We start from the raw sequence: 17094 nt of genomic DNA, 5'->3' as shown, positions 1-17094 counted from the left end.
GTCTTTTTCAGCATGATGCTTGAAAGGGCCACGGCAGACCTCGATGATCAGGATGGTATCTACATTTGATATCGTACTGATGGAAGTCTATTCAACCTAAGGTGTCTGAAGGCCCACACTAAGACCTTAAACCATCTTGTCCGGGAGCTGCTTTATGCTGATGACGCCGTCCTTGTTGCCCACACAGAAGTAGCTCTGCAGCGTTTAACATCCTGCTTTGCAGATGCTACTGAGCTCTTTGGGTTGGAAGTCAGCTTAAAGAAGAGAGAAGTTCTCTATCAACCAGCACCTCGGGAAGTCTTCCGTCTTCCCCATATCACCATTGGTGAATAAGAGGTCAAATCAGTCCAGCAGTTTAATTACCTAGGTAGCCTCATCTCCTCGGATGGTAAGATTGACAGAGAGATAGACAACAGGTAAGCAAAGGCATATAGTGCCTTCGGAAAGCTTCATAAAAGAGTTTGGCCAAATAAACACGTGAAGAAAAGTTCAAAGATCAGTACTTTACAGAGCCATTATTCTGTCAACTCTTTTATATGGATCTGAATCATGGGTCATATACCGCCACCACCTGTGACTCCGAGAACGCTTCCATCAACGCTGCCTCCATACAATCCTAAACATTCACTGGTCAGATTATGTGACTAATACGTCTGTTCTAGAACAAGTAGCAATCACAAGTATTGAGGCCATGTTGCTGAGAACACAGCTGCCCTGAGCAGGACACGTCTCAAGGATGAAGGACCACCATCTCCCTAAGATCTTGCTTTATGGTGAACTTACCACCGACTGCCACAAGAGAGGAGCCCCAAAGAGAAGATACAAGGACTCCCTGAAACAACATCTCAGCTTTGGTCATATTGATCAACATAACTGGTCTACTCTGGTCTCGAACCAGGAGTTCTGGAGACACACTATCTTTAACGCTGTTGATGCTTTTGAGAAAGCCTGCAGGGTCACTCTTGAGGAGAAAAGACAATGAAGAAAGAATCGTGCCTTGCAGAATATACCACCTAAGGAGTCTTTCTGCTGTGCCTTTTGCAACTGGATGTGCCTATCCTGTATTGGCCTTTTTAGCCACCAAAGCGCTTTTAACAAATGTGGGTAGTGCCCTCCCCAAATCTTCATTCGCGAAGCCTAGCCATGATTCTTTTGGGGAGAGGTGAGCATTGGGTTTTTTCATTTTAGTTTTCTTTGGATGTTTTTGTGGTTTTTTTCCCTTGGAACCCCCTGAGGGTGCCTGAGGGGCAGGGCGGAAGCATCCATGGGCTCAGGGGAGGTGGGTGAGAGCGGGGGAGGTGTCCCATGTGGGGGGACCCACACCAGGGTTTGGGAGTCCCTGGGGTGTGGGAAGTGGATCTGGGGGGTCCCTGGGGCTCAGGGTCACCCATGCCCGGGAGCTGTTTGGGTTCTGTAGGGGGTTGTTACCCCAGGGAGGTACAAAGGGGGTTGTTATCCCGGAGGGTGGTCCACGAGACAGGACTTTACTTTTATCCTGCTGTCTCTAAGTCAGAATTTTAGCTATATTAAATCCTAACTGTTAGGAATGGACTTCTTCAAACCATCCTGTCAGTCCCTGCAGTGAAATTCCTGCAGGAAATTTCCAGTATATGTCCATGGTGCCTGTGAAATGTGCCCAAAGTTTGATGGCCTGAGCCCTATGGAACAAGAATTGAGATGGTCTTTTGTAACAGACAGATAACATACAAATGCCAAAAATTATGTTTCGCCATTGTTTCTGCCTGTCAAAAGCTTCCTACCAAAAATTCTGTGTCAGTTTTCCACCAGAAGTTCTCACCAGGATTTTCCCATTGGAGTTTTCCTGCCAAAAGATCCTGGTATTGTTCATGGTTATCATATCTCTGTGAACATCTGAATAGGGTTACGTGCCAAGAAACCACACACAACCTCCTTTGAATACTATAAAAGATGAAGAGAAATTTGGGAAAAACAGGGAAAGAGGAGTAGGAGAGAACTGGCTATAGCAGCTAAAGATCTCTTCTCCACCTCGCCCTCACCTTTTCTTCTGCCACCGTAAGCTGCCTGTCGTCACCAGAGACTGGACTTCTGCCATCTTGAAGTGGACTGAGACCCACCGTGCTACCTGCGTGAGTTTTTTCCACCCTGACCATATTTCTGAGGGCCGAGAGGTGCAGACCGAGACCTCTGCATGGCCTGGGACACGGTTGGTGTGAGCAGTGAAGCCACATCCTGGCTGCATTCCAGAGAACTAAGACCCCCTGCATCTAAAGAGATAACATCGAAGGCAGCAGAGACCTGAGAAAAAAAAAGGGCAAAAACGGTTTCTCTCTCCCCGCCCCCCCCCCCCTAAAGACCAGCTCTGATGAAAAGGTAGTTTTGGTGGTATCTTTTTCTCTGCTTCTAAAAATAATCTTAGCATTTTCCAACCTTTTCTTATTTTTTCCTCTTTCTCTTTGCATCTCTTAGAAATTAATAAAAACAGTTTTGGTATCAACAGATAACTTGTATGAGTTTTAATTTTGCTCAAGGGAATATTCGAATCTAAAAGTTCTTTCTGCAATATTTAAGCAGATCGTAACATTTCTTGATTGGAGTCATGGACAGGATTCTCTTAAGTAAAACTGTTCATTCCAAAACCTGATAATTGCTAATTTTTATGATCGATCATTCTGTGATAAGACAATCAGAGTAAGGTACCTTACCTACCTACCTTACCTACCTATCTTACCTACTTTCCTTACCTACCTCCCTTACCTTCTTTTCTCTTCCTTTCTTTTTTTTTGACTTTATGACTGTGTGACTTAAAGACTTTTGACTTTACAAGTTATTTTTCAGTTTTTTTCATTGTTTTGTTTTGATTTTGAAGTTAATGTGCACATTGTAACTTTGTGCTTTCTGGGGAGAAAGGGGTGAAACTTTGGAAATTAACTTTTACGAGGGACCCCCCAGATAAGTTCACCTCGGTTTTGGTTGTAACGTAACTTTTTTAACAGGTAACTCTCCAGAGGAAGGAGCGAGACTTTGGGAAATTTGCTGAAACTTTTAAGAGGGGCTCTCTGGAGAAGATCGCTCCGAATTTGTAAGGTAACTTTTTAAGAGGGGTCTTTCCAGGGAGAGGAGTGAAGAACTTTGGAAATTTGCTGTAACTTTTAAGAGGAACCCGCTGGGGACATATTTACTCCAAATTTGTGGTAACATGGAACATAATGTGCAAGCTCTTACTAATCTGTTAGATGAATTTGGTGCCAGGTCATCTCCTCCAGGAATGGAATGGGCACAAGATAATTGGTGTAATATTCAAGCGATTGTTGATCGAATCTCTACCCTGCAGGCAGGGGCGAGAAAAGGTAAAGGAAAACCTATCATTTGTTCAATATTAGGTGCAGTTGCAATAACTGCAATTAACAACAAAGAACAGCAGCAAAAAGCTCACATGAAAGTGGTTAACTCACTGCAAGACTCAGTTAAGTCTTTGCAGATGCAGTTGGAGGAAAGAAAGGCTACTGTCACTGTCCTCCGGGAAGAGATAAGGAATGAAAGGGCTACAGCCCATGTGCTCCAAGAGGAGTTGTATGCAAGATTAATGAGAGAAGGAAAAAGGGAGTCAGAGTTGGAGTCATCTAAAGAAATATACCCCCTCTCTGACTTAAAACCTTTGCGTGATCAAGTGGAAAAGCTGTCGGTGTCTCTCTGTCCCCTAATTAAAACAGAATACACATATGAGGGCTCGGATGACGATACACCTCAAATAACTATAAAAGAAGTCCCTTATACAGCAACTGAATTAGCTAAGTTGAAAAAGGAATATAGCAGAAGCCCTAAAGAATCTGAGACTGAGTATGTTTGGAGAGTCTCTCTTACTGGGGATGACCAAATTTTGTTATCAGAAAGAGGTTGAAGGATTTTGGGGAGCCGGAGTTTTCCTGACCACAGGAGATAACCATGCACCCTGGTCCCTTACCCAAAGAACAGCCTATTGGGCTGGAGGACTCAACCCCTTAGAAAGGGGAGATCCTCTGGCTATAGTGGGAAATGTTAATCAGATTGTAGAAAGTGTTCAAAAGGCTGCTTGTTTACAAATGATGTATGATAGGGAATTAGCACCAAGACGTGAATCCCCTATGATGTTGCCTATAGACCCTGAAAGAATGATTCCCCTTATCAGGGGACTCCCTGAGGCTATGAAGCCCATTGGCATTCAACTAAGAAGACAAATAGAAAGCCTCACCAAAGGGGAAAGAACTGCAGCCACTTTAGAAGCAACTTTAACCCCCAGTCTTTACCGTGGAGAAAATAAGATTTGGACCTGGGGAGAAGTGGCACAGGAATTAATTAATTATGGAAGAAAATATGGTCCGGTACCCCCAATTACTATTGATACAAAATCAATTCTGCGCACCGAATGCAAAAGTACTCCAGCAAGACTCCAAAAGGTAACATTCTCCTCTGGACAAGGAGGACCCACTAACACTGGGGGATACAGGGAAAAAAGGAATGCCCTCTGGATTGTGGGTTTGCAAAAAGGAATCCCAAAATCCCTAATGGATGGCCAACCCACAGAAAAATTAGAGATATTAATTCAAGAATGGTCAATAAAAGAGGGATCCCTGAAAGCTGTCCCAGCTACAACCCCTTCCCTGGAGGGGTCACAGAAAGGGGAGGGATCACAGCAAGGGGAGGTGACGGGAAACTCCTCTCTTCGTCCTCGGTAGGTAAGCGGGGGGATGAAGGTTGGTTTTACATTAGACGGTTTACCAAAAATTCCAAAGGAGATTTGTTAATAACCTTTCCTATTGGTCCCCACAAAACCCCGTGACTTTTTTAATAGACACTGGCGCTCAGGTATCTGCCCTGAAAATTGAAGATGCATCTGCATGTGGAATCACTCCCTCACGTAAAGGCATATTTGTTGTGGATGCTTTCGGGAACATACAACCCCAGATAACAGCAAAGGTAAGATGCTGGTTACCAGGGGAGGAGAAAGCAGTTGAAACCCTAATGATTTTGGGTAAACTTCCTACCAATTTACTGGGACTAGACCTCCTGAAGGGAAGGTCTTGGACTGATGAGGAAGGAAACATATGGGTTTTTGGAAAAGAAATCCCACATCTGTGTTTACTAAGTCCTGCCCCTGCTCTTCCTCCCTCCCTAGTAACCAATGTCAAACCTTACCCCTTATCCTTGGGAGCAAGGGAAGGAATCACTCCAGTTATTGGAGATTTAAAAGAAAAAGTAATAGTGATTGCAACACATTCTCCTTACAATTCTCCTATGCGACCTGTCCGTAAGCCAAATGGTAATTGGAGGCTAATGGTAGACTACCGACATCGTAATGCAAAATGCGTGGTTTACTGATGCCTCAGCTAAACGGGAAGGTAAAGTTTGGAAATATCGTGCTGTAGTTTTACAGGTACATACAGGAGACAAAATAATAACTGAAGGAGAAGGCAGTGCACAGGTAGGAGAATTAGTAGCAGTTTGGAGTGTATTTAATCATGAAGCCGAAACCTCTGACTCTATATATGTCTACACTGATTCTTTTGCTGTGTTCAAAGGGTGTACTGAGTGGCTCCCCTTCTGGGACAAAAATGACTGGGAAGTGAATAGAGTCCCTGTTTGGTAAAAAGAGAAATGGCAAGAAATTCTTGCTATAGTAAAGAAAGGGAATTTTTTAGTTGGATGGGTAGCCTCTCATCAAGAAAATGAAAGTCCCGCTAGCCACTGGAACAACAAAGTAGATGAATTGACCAGATTAGCCCCTCTAAGTGTAAAAACTCCCACAGAGAACTGGAACAGATTGTTAGAGTGGTTGCATTTAAAGAGACAGCACACAGGAGGACAAGACCTATACAGAGAAGCAGGAAGCAGGGGATGACCAGTAACTCGAGAGATGTGCCGCACCTGCATATCCTCATGTGAACAGTGCAGAACTCGACTCGAGTGTCACCCTCTAGAACAACCCCCGTTACATATCAGAGACAGAAAAGGGTTGTGGGACACATGGCAGATAGACTATATTGGACTCTTTTGAAAGTCTGAGGGAAAACAGTATGTGTTAGTGGGAGTGGAAGTCAGGTCAGGATTAGTGCAAGCAGAAGCTTTCCCTCGAGCAACCAGTACAAACACTCTAGAAGCTCTTAAAATGTGGTTCAGTTTTTTCCCCAAACCTGTATCTATCCAATCAGATAACAGGTCAGACTTCACAGCTGCCATCATCCAGGAGTGGGCCAAGGAAGAAGGAATCCAGTGGATATTTCACACACCATATTATCCACAAGCAAATGGCATAGTGGAAAGAACAAATGGTCTGCTTAAACGATTTCTAAAACCTCAGAAATCCAACTGGACTGAGCAACTTTGGGATGCTGTAAAAATGGTGAATGACAGGAGTAAATGGCTGTCCCAGACTCACAGTTTTTTATCCACAGCCTCCCTCTCTGATACCAGCAACATCAAAACCTGAGAGTAATCAAAAACCCTCTCACCTTCCTGGACAACCTGTATTAGTGGAACTACCTTCTATAGGAGCTGTACCAATGGTACTCACCACTCCCTTGAACATATACACCTGGAAAGCAAAAGATGCTTATGGTAAAGAACACAAAATAAGCTCTCGGTGGATTGTTCCTACATTTTAATATTTGGCCCTAAAAGGGGCCAGACAGACCTTTTTCTTTTCTTTTACAGGTAACCGCCCAACAGAGAAAAGTATTCAGAACTGTGAATGAATAATCTCAGATTTGGACTATGGTTCAGTTTACTGGTAACTGTAGTTATAATTTGTTAGTTATGTTTGTATGGTTACTTACCTTGTACATGTGCTCAGCAGAACAGACTGTTAAAAGTGAAAATCAAAGGAACCTTGCCTGGGAACTAGTCAAAGGGTTTGCAAAAATATGGAATCATACCGATCAGGGTATATGTGTAACTTTACCCGAGTCTGCTGAACAAAGATTGCGATTTTTTATGATACCTTTGAATTTATCTTTTGGTTTTAACATGGCTAGTGTGACAGCCCCATTGCCCCTACCCGAAAAGTGGACCAACAAGAACAACGGAGTCCAAATACACTGAAAAGGTATCCCTATAGTGCATGGTCTTTACCAAACTTACACCTCACCTCCTAATATGACTCAAGACTGGATGTCACACACCAAATATTGTAAAACAATACGTCCAAAGGTAAATATAACCATCTTATCTCAAATTGAATCCCCTCACCCATCTATTACATCAAGTAAAGGTGAATTTAAACCTGGAATGATAACCTTTGAGGAATATAATGCTAGACAACCCTGCCTTATTTACACATGGGATCCACTCTTTGACCCATTATACTCACCAGATGTATACAAAAGTAAATATGCCACAGTTTTTAGTCCTTCCTGGTGTGTACAACTTCCTAATGTAACAAATATAACTCCAATTAACTGGGAAAACTTAATGTGGGCATGGTCTGTACAAGTATTTTTTGAATCCAAATTTACAGAACCCAAATTTACCATGCCTCAGGTAGAAGAAAGTCCTTTATTCAATTGCTCAAAGGTTATAACATGCAAAGAAGGACCAGGAGATCCTCCAGAAACATGGTTTTCACTCAGAATTAGAACTTTGATAAGAGATATGTGTACTTGTTGGAGATACCCTTCTAAAGGCTGGAGAAATCAGGATGAATCCTGTAACTCAACCTACATATATCTTCTTAATCCCTGTGGAGTTCCCTACACCCACTACCCAATCCATGGTACTCCAATAAATACTAAACCAAAAATCACCATCCTTGATCATGCAGACAATACTGACTGTAAAACTGCAAAATATATAGCCCCTCTGGGAATGGCTTGGGGATGCTCTGATGGAAAGTTTTATTCACATTTGTCATTAGAGTAGCATGCTGGACTTAGGTGTGGACCTGGAATTCCCTCTCTTTGCCCCAGACGTGTCTTTACTTTCACTAAAGGGTCTAAAGAACGTTGTCATCATCGCAGTATTATTCCCTCTTCAAAAGCAACACAAAGGCCAGAAGGGGCAATTAAAGGAGTTGATTTTCCAGATTATTACACCACCGGGTAAAAAGTATCCCTTTTTCTTGAGAATTTCTTTACCCCCTATGTCACCTTAAAAAGACACCAATTTGTATTAGAAGATATTACCTGGCAATTAAGTGTTTTAAGCAATTGGACACAACATGCATTTGGAGAATTAAACACTCAAGTCCAGCAAGTTACTAAGATGACATTGCAAAACAGATTAGCATTAGATACATTACTGTTAAAAGAACAAGGTTTGTGGAATGTTAAATTTATCAGAAACCGAATGCTGTGTAACAATTTATAATGCTTTGACCTCCATTCAGGAGGTACGAACAACGAGAGAAATAAGTAACCACACTAGAAATTTGTTTTATGCAATGCACCCGCAAGAAGTTGGAACATGGGTTACTAACATCCTAGAGTCCTTTGGACTCACTGGATGGGGAAAATGGATAGCACAAATTGGAATAGTAATTGTCATTGGAATTTTGTTCCTAATTATTGGCATTGGCCTAGTTAAATGCATGATAGACCGCTTGCTTGTTTCTTTCTCCCCCTCTGTTCGCTATATTCGTATTACCACCACTGAAGAAAACTACCTCGATGTCCCGAGAAACAACGTCGAACCATGGGGTGGCATGTAACAGACAGTTAACATACAAATGCCAAAAATTATGTTTTGCCATTGTTTCTGCCTGTCAAAAAACTTCCTACCAAAAATTCTGTGTCAGTTTTCCACCAGAAGTTCTCACCAGAATTTTCCCACTGGAGTTTTCCTGCCAAAGGATCCTGTTATTGTTCATGGTTATCATATCTCTTCAAACATCTGAATAGGGCTACGTGCCAAGAAACCACACACAACCTCCTTTGAACACTATAAAAGTTGAGGAGAAATTTGGGAAAAGTAGGGAAAGAGGAGTGGGAAAGAGAACTGGCTATAGCAGCTGAGAATCTCTCCCCCGTCTCGCCCTCACCTTTTCTTCTGCCACCGTATGCTGCCTTCCGTCACCAGAGACTGGACCTCTGCTGTCTTGAAGTGGACTGAGACCCACCATGCCACCTGCATGAGTTTCTCCACCCTGACCATATTTCTGAGGGCCGAGAGGTGCAGCTGGACCGGGACCTCTGCACGGCCTGGGACATGGTCGGGTGTGAGTGGCGAAGCCCACATCCTGGTTGCATTCCAGAGAACTAAAGCTGTAAAAGACCCCCTGTGGTTAAAGAGATAACATCCAAAGCGGGCAGAGACAGAGAAAAAAAGGGCAGAAAACTGTTTCTCTCTCCCTCCCCCCCACCCCACAGACCAGTTTCAACGGAAAGGTAGTTTTTGGTGGTATCTTTTCTCTGCTTCTAAAAGTAATCTTAGCATTTTAGAACCTTTTCTTATTTTTTCCTCTTTGCATCTCTTAGCAATTAATAAAAACAGTTTTGGTATCAACAGAAAACTTGTATGAGTTTTAATTTTGATCAAGTGAATATTCGAATCTGAAAGTCCTTTCGGCAATATTTAAGCAGATGGTAACACCCTAACCCTAACCCTAACCCAATGACAAAACCCTAACCCTAACCCTAACGACTGAGTTGCCACCCAGGAAAGAAAGCCCTGACCCTCGTTTCTCGCGTGCAGTTGGTGCGCCATTCTCAGTACTATGTAGACAGTAAGAGGTTTCTGGATGGGCACCTTTTGTCTGGGAGGAATCTTCGTCCATATGCAATTTTGAGAGTGGGACTGGTGTCGCTGGGTATCTGTCGAAGGGTCCAAGTCCAAGGGGGGAAGAAGACACTCAACACACCCAAGGATGATGAGACAAAGGGATGTCTGCCTGCTCAGAGTAGCAGGTAGCCTTTTATTAGGTTCTCCTACTTCTACTTTCTCACACACAACACAAACATATTCTTACAACAACATCCAGGAATGTGGCACCTGCACTCAGCCACACAGCTCAAGGTTGTGTCCATGGGAACTATCTACTTAGTTCCACTGCTCTCACAGGAAATGGTCCAACACTCTGCAACACTCCAAATCCTTCAAACTTCATTTGTGGGGTTGTGACTTCACCCCACAATTCCCCCGTCTGTAATTGTGCCACAAAGACCGCCCGCATCACATCCTGCAGGGCCCTTTGCAGGAGCGATACTAAACAAGGCAGCATCAGCAACACAACTACAACCACCAACTTTTTAGATGTACAAGGTCCCCCTAATGGCTGTGCAGGGATTCCTGGTTAGATTCTATCTTCACACAGAAGAAACACTCCCGTAGGGAATCGAAAAGGTGCACTCACTGCCGGAGTACTCCAAGTCGGATTCTTACCGACACCAGAAGCAACTATTTCTATAGAAAGACGATTCAGGGAACACATCCCGTACCATAGACTCACCACGTGCTCTTTCTATGTCATAACCTACACGATGATTAAAATACACACAGTCTTTTACAAACAGTGACTCTAAAATACCTAACTTTTGAGTGGAGTGTTAACAGACAATACATCATCCCAGCTATCAACATGATCACGACACCCGCGCACAGTATGACAGTCCCGTTTCAATAAGTCACGCCGTCGGATGACATCCTGCACCAGGAGAGATGCTTCCATGTCACCCAGAGGAACACCAACAAGACCGGTGTGAAATGGTTGCTCTGGATACGCCAGTGATGCACAAGAGGTCATGTGATTCAGTTCCTTCATTAGAGTCACCCAGACGTTCCGACTATGCCATGGAGTGAACTTTGACAGGTCAGGAATTGCACTGACGACTTCCAGGACCAACAGCAGGACGTACATACTGCGCAGGTATTCAGCAAGGACTATTATCTGTAGAGACAAACATATCCCTTTCCCCAAGTTATCAAGTCATGTGGATCAGACCATTGACCAGAGACAAGTTCTGCATCTGCATGCTGTGCTCTGTCCTCAGCTCTCACAGGAATCATAAGATTATCAGTTTGGAGGAGGTTTTTTGCCAAGCACAGCATATTTTTCCTGAAACTCTAAAAGAAGGTAAATAAAGACAATCGCCAGAGAAGGTCAAAAGGTTTGAGACATGCAGAGTTTTGTCTAGCCTAGAGACTGAGGGGGTTATCCCCTCATTCCCCCTCTCTGTTTTGAAGCACTCTCTCCACAATAACGTGTCCTGCAGAAGAATGTGAAATAGCCGTAACATGAGTGACCCTCTACAAAACAAAGAAATTTTTGACAGACCTACAGACACAAGACAGCTTATTGTTAATCCACACTTGAGCGGGTACTCCAGATGTAGCAAAAGCACAACGGAAGTGTTGAATGACATCATGGTTTTTTTGTCTAGTATGTGCATTAGCAACCACCACATGGGAAAACATGTCAGTGGACATATGGACATGCTTTAAATTACCAAATTCATTGACATGAGTGTCATCCGATTGCCACATCTGTAAGGCCTTAAGGTCTCGAGGGTTAGTACCAAAATAGACAGAAGTATAGGCATTATGACACTCTGGACAACAGTATAGGCATCATGACAGTCTGGACAGGAGGCAACAATTATCAAGCAATAGAATGAGTCAAGTCAAATCGACGTCTGAAAGCTTCTGCACCTTGATAATAACAAAAAAAAAACAAACAAACTAACGAGACAAGACAGTTTGCTGGTGAATGTTAGGAAAAAGTCTCAAAGTGACAGCAAAAACAAAAGCATCTGCCCAGGCATTACCCTCTGTGAAGAAACCTGGCAAAGAGGTATGACTACAAACATGTAGCACAAAATAAGGAACAGGTCTCTGCAAAAGAGTTCTCTAGAGTTCGAACAAAACTTGAAAAATAAGACCTGGAGATGGACAACGCAACACTGCCTGATAGAGTTGCTGTAATAAATTAACAACATATGCAGAATCAGTAATAACATTTAAAGGCTGATTAGGAAATAACTGAAAAGCAAGAGTTACAGTTTGAAGTTCCACAACTTGAGGAGAACCCTCTTGATGAACAATTTGATGTCATCATCCACATTCTACTTTCCATGCTACCGCAGCTTCACTTGTCTTCCTCGAGCTGTCTGCAAAGACTGTAAGGCCATCGAGGGGTTCTGCGTTGCATAGTGTTTTTGTCCAATTGGAATTTCCCTAAAAAAAAAATCTGAAGAAGGGAATGTGAAGGTAAATGATAAGAAATTTGGCTGTGGAACCCAGTTAAAGCAGTTTGCAAGTCACATTTGTTTTCAAGGCACCACTGAAAGTAACGAGATTGTACAGGTACAACAATGCGTGCTGGATTTCTGCCAGGACACTCTACACACCTTTTTCCAACCTCAATAATGATTTGAGCTATGAGCTCAAACAATCCAGGAGCAGTTTTTTTGAGCCCGATAAGGCAAAAAATAGCCACTCTGTGATGTGCAGTAGATCAGACCAATGGTCAAACCACTGTACCAATGCCCCAAAAGGAACACTGTGATCTGCAAAAATAAAAAATTAGACAATTTAGCAATGATCAATTCGTGAAACAAATTTAGAATATAAAACCTGCTCTACTTGCTGGATGGTTTGAACTGCTCTTTTAGTCAGTTCCCTTGGTTTCCGAGGATAGTCAGAATGTTTGAGTAGGTCAAATAGAGGTGCCAGCTGGGTGTTTGCCATCTCCAAATAGGACCTAATCCAATTCAAAGACCCTAACAACTTTGGTATGTCAGGTAGAGTTTTGACATTAATATCCAATTGAACTGGCTGAGGAATAACTGTTTTCCGTGTAATTTTGAACCCTAAATACTTCCAAGGTTCCTCTCGCTGCACCTTCTCAGGAGCAACTAGTAGGTCAAAGGATTGTAGACTCTTTCTGGTTTCAGCTTCCAACACACCCAACTGATCCTCAGTGGCCACAGCCAGCAGAAATATTACCTATATAATGACAACAAAAGACAGTCAGAAAATTACAGGAGACAATGTTGGAATCATAAACCACCGACAAATTATAGGAATATTTTCATTTCCTGGGAGAGGGCTTTCTATGTATAACACTTGTAAGGTTCTGCACGATCAATAGATGGAACTGAAAATGTGATTTTTTCTTCTCTATAACTGGGGTCTAACTGGATTGTGAAAAAAACCCAACCTGTCAAATTAATAATAACAATGGGTTATTCAGCAGAAAGCATAGAAGGGGTCAATAAACCAATGCTGACATGGTAACCATGACCGCACCACCCGTCTGAGATCATACAACAGCCTTCGTCTCACAGATTTTTTCTTTATCACAAAGACAGGGGTGATTAAAGGATTCTGAAATGGTTCAATGTGATCAACATCAAGCTGGTCTTTAACAAACCGTTGCAGCGTCAGCAGTTGTTCTGTAGGTATGAGCCACTGCTGAAATCACACAGGATCTATATATTCTAAAAGAAAATTCTGAGCAGTACCTCCTAGTCTCACAACCCAAACCCCTGGCGTGACCACAGGCCAGGAGGCCGGCCAGGATGTCCGTGCAATGATAGTTACATCAGGTCCCGAATGCAGAAGTTCGTCCGCTTGGACAACTAACAGCAAGTTTCAAATATCGTAGAGAGTGCAGGTCAGCTGTGGACGTTGTGCAGAGATCGGCACTGACCAAAAGACTTGTGGTGCATCAGTGGAATCAAATCCTCCATCCCGACGCTCACGAGGTTCTGCTTGAGGAACACAACTCAGAAAAGATACAAGTTGAGCTATTCGTGTCCCTTTAGGAATTGTCACTGGAGGATAAGGTGTGGAGACCATAGCACAAATCTGCCTCATACAGTTAGCATCAATGACTGCAACATGAACAAAAAATCCCAAAATCTCACAATTGTGCTACTAGAATGGTTGATTAACAAGGCACTTAACCCACGCTGCCTTCGTACAATGCTAAACATCCACCAGTCAGACTATGTGATCAATACATCTGGTATAGAACAAGCAGTAGTCACAAGCATTGAGGACATTTTTCTGAAAACACAGCTGCCACAGGCAGGGCACGTCCCAAGGATGAAGGACTAGCTGTTCCACAATGAATATTGCCACCAGCTGCCGCATGAAAGAAGCCCCGAAAAGAAGACACAAGGACTCCCTGAAATGACGTCGCAGCCCTGGTCACACTGATCAACATAACTAGTGTACTCTGGTCTCCAATCAGGAGGCCCTGAGACACACTATCTGTAGCGCTGTCGATGATTCTGAGAAAGGACGCAAGACGGCCCTGACAGTCTGCAGGGTCCCCCACAACGGGCTGATCAAGCAGGGCAGCAACATCGATAACCCTGGAAAACACAGAAAAGCTCAAACGACTCTGCCTCCTGCATAGCCCACACAGCCACAGCCCATGGGCAGCACGACACATGAAAAGGGAACAGCACCAGGGGAAAGGCTCCACCTGAGATTTAACCTCTATAAACCTCTGAAACAAGGTTGAAATAGAACACCAAATTTATGTAAGAATGTCTTATTTAACTTCAGTCCCAATCACACGGCCAGTCAGACAGGGCTAGTCTTGAAATAACTAAAACCTCACCAGTTTTCATAAGAGTGGAATTACTCATGGTGGGAACCTGAAGAATTCATATACCATTTAGAATAAGGAGTCACTATGGTTCAACAGAATCATGTTACACATCCCTGTAAAATCTTGACACCGGCAGAAAGTATTTGTAAGTTTACACAGTTACACATTCATGTAGCTTTTCTCTTTCACACAGTCTTTTTCCAATCATGCATTTAGGTGGCCACCTCAAACACTCTCCTCAGTCACACACAGATTTCAAGCAGTTATTGGTTGTGTAGTTCTCATCAGTCTCGTAACTTAAAGGGAATTTAAGGCATATTTGCTAATATTAACTTGTAAATCTTATACAGTTCCCCATGCAAAAGACAAATACGACGGGAACGGACAGGATGTTACCTTGAAAATTTTCAACATTTTTCATAGAGCAAGGACACTCTATTTGTCATAACAGCAACAGAACTACTGCTGCATTTTGTCCTCCCTTCTCCACCTCTTCCCGCCCGCTGCCCCCCCTGCGTCTCCTGTTTCTCTTGAGCACTCGGTCCCCCTGAAAGCAAGTGTTGCTTCGCTAAGGGAGCTTTCACTAGCACTTCTCGGAGGACGGGGTAGAGGGAGGGAGGGAGGGGGAGGAGGGGGAATAGAGGTTGGGTCTTTCGGAGAAAAATCAGGAAGAGAAGTCAAATTGCCTTTGCTCTCCTTATGTCGCAAGTTATCTACATGGTCTGCTGAGAAAGAATGATACACAGGAGGGAAGGAACGGCTGCAGATGGACACGTTCCGGGGAGGAGGAAGGGAGGGGGGGAAGCTCGGGGGGGGGCGGTGTAAAACAGGGGAGAACACAGACAGCCCCCCCAGTGCACCGCCTGACACCGCGGTCGCCACTACCAGCCCGCTACCCCCCCGCAACACCGCTCGGGACCATGGTTGTCGGCAGCGCGGGGGAAAACAGACCCCCCCGCCGTCCGCCGCGCCGCGGCCCGCGGCCGAACGGGCGCCGCCGGTGCATGTGTGGGTGTACCGCTCCGAGCCGGGGCCGGGGCCGCTCTGGCCAGAGCCGGCGCCTGGGACCGCAGCTGCTACCAGTCTGCTGGCACCCAGGGCCGCGGCCGCTGGGGCCGCAGCACGACTGCCGCTGCCCGCGCGGGCATAGATGGACTCAGCGTCGCCGAAGCCGGACCCGGCGCCGCTCCGCAGGTACCCACAGCGGGCGGACCAGACACGGTTGCGCAGGCACCCGGCGCCGGGTACACAGGCACGGCACCGTCCGGAGGAGACGTAGAAAGCTCCTTAAGGTGGAATTCAGCCACTATGGTCACAAGATCGTCTCCCGGGCCATCAGCAGCACATTCATGCCGTAGCTGTCCTTGGTTATCTCGGACAAGTGCTGCCGAGTCGCTAGCAGTGCGTCCATTTTGGCGGGGCCGCTCGGCTGGTCCCGGCCCCGCTCCGCAACCTCCGATCCCGCTTCGGCTCCGTTCGGCTCCGCCCGGCCCCTCTTCTTTAGTACTCTGATGTCCTCCCAGGTAAAGCAGCTTTTCTCTCAGTCCGAAGACACAAAAGTAACAAGCGACATAACTTAGCTTCGTCGGTCTAACACCAAAACGCCGTAACGAAGTTTTCCAGGCGATAAACACACGCCTGTCGTTTGCACACGTGGTCTGCCCCCATGGTGACTAGGAAGAAGTGCCCAGGAGCTCACCTGCGCCCTACCAAGTGCCAGATGCCCCCAGGCTTCCCAGTCAACTTGTGCCTCAAGTGCGGCAGAAACACTTGTCTGCAGGTGTAGAAAACGATCGGACCCGGGTCCTGCAGCACGCCCACCGCTATTCAGCTCCTGAGTACCGAGACCCTGCTGCACCTTGCCCTGCAGCTCTCACCTGCCTCCGGTCGCGATACCCCTACGACCCAGGCAATAGTCGACAGTCTTTTTTCTTTTCTTCTGGTTCACATGGGGCACCATTGTCGCTGGGTATCTGTCGAAGGGTCCCGGTCCAAGGGGGAAAGAAGACACTCAACACACCCAAGGATGATGAGACAAAGGGATGTCTGCCTGCTCAGAGCAGCAGGCAGCCTTTTATTAGGTTCTCCTACTTCTACTTTCTCACACACAACACAAACATATTCTTACAACAACATCCAGGAATGCTGCACCTGCACTCAGTCACACAGCTCAAGGCTGTGTCCATGGGAACTATCTACTTAGCTCCACTACTCTCACGGGAAATGGCCCAACACTCTGCAACACTCCAAATCCTTCAAACTTTATTTGTGGGGCTGTGACTTCACCCCACAGACTGGCGGTTGGAGCGCACGGTTGAAAAAGGCAAACAACAGCCCTTATCCCCAGGAAAGAAAGCCTGGAACCTTTGGCGCTCTGGTGCAGTTGGTGGGCCACCTAGGCACTCCAAGGGCAGCAAGAGCTTTCCATCCTGGCTGTCATGCTTTGAGAACTCCAAAATCCAATTCCAAACCGTAAACCCTAATGCTAAACCTAACCAGAACTAACCCTAAGCCAAACCCTAACCCTAAGATCTAACCATAACCCTAACACTAATCCTAATCCTAACCCTATCCCTAACCCCAAC

The 17094-nt window shown here is 44.9% G+C and overlaps 1 long non-coding RNA gene across 1 annotated transcript; it reads right to left on the bottom strand.

The window, feature by feature from the left end:
- Window positions 1–1110: 1110 nt before the first annotated feature.
- On the bottom strand, window positions 1111–16800 carry LOC113959566. Its single transcript, XR_003531857.1, has 3 exons — window positions 16709–16800; window positions 8247–8250; window positions 1111–1149 (listed from the first exon to the last, which is right to left on the bottom strand). It is a non-coding gene; the product is annotated as an uncharacterized LOC113959566 (long non-coding RNA).
- Between the last annotated feature and the right edge of the window lie 294 nt (window positions 16801–17094).

This window comes from Corapipo altera, unplaced genomic scaffold (assembly GCF_003945725.1).
Source record: "Corapipo altera isolate COAL_440 unplaced genomic scaffold, ASM394572v1 60871, whole genome shotgun sequence".
Lineage (NCBI taxonomy): Eukaryota > Metazoa > Chordata > Aves > Passeriformes > Pipridae > Corapipo > Corapipo altera.
This window is presented reverse-complemented; position numbering and strand designations above follow the sequence as displayed.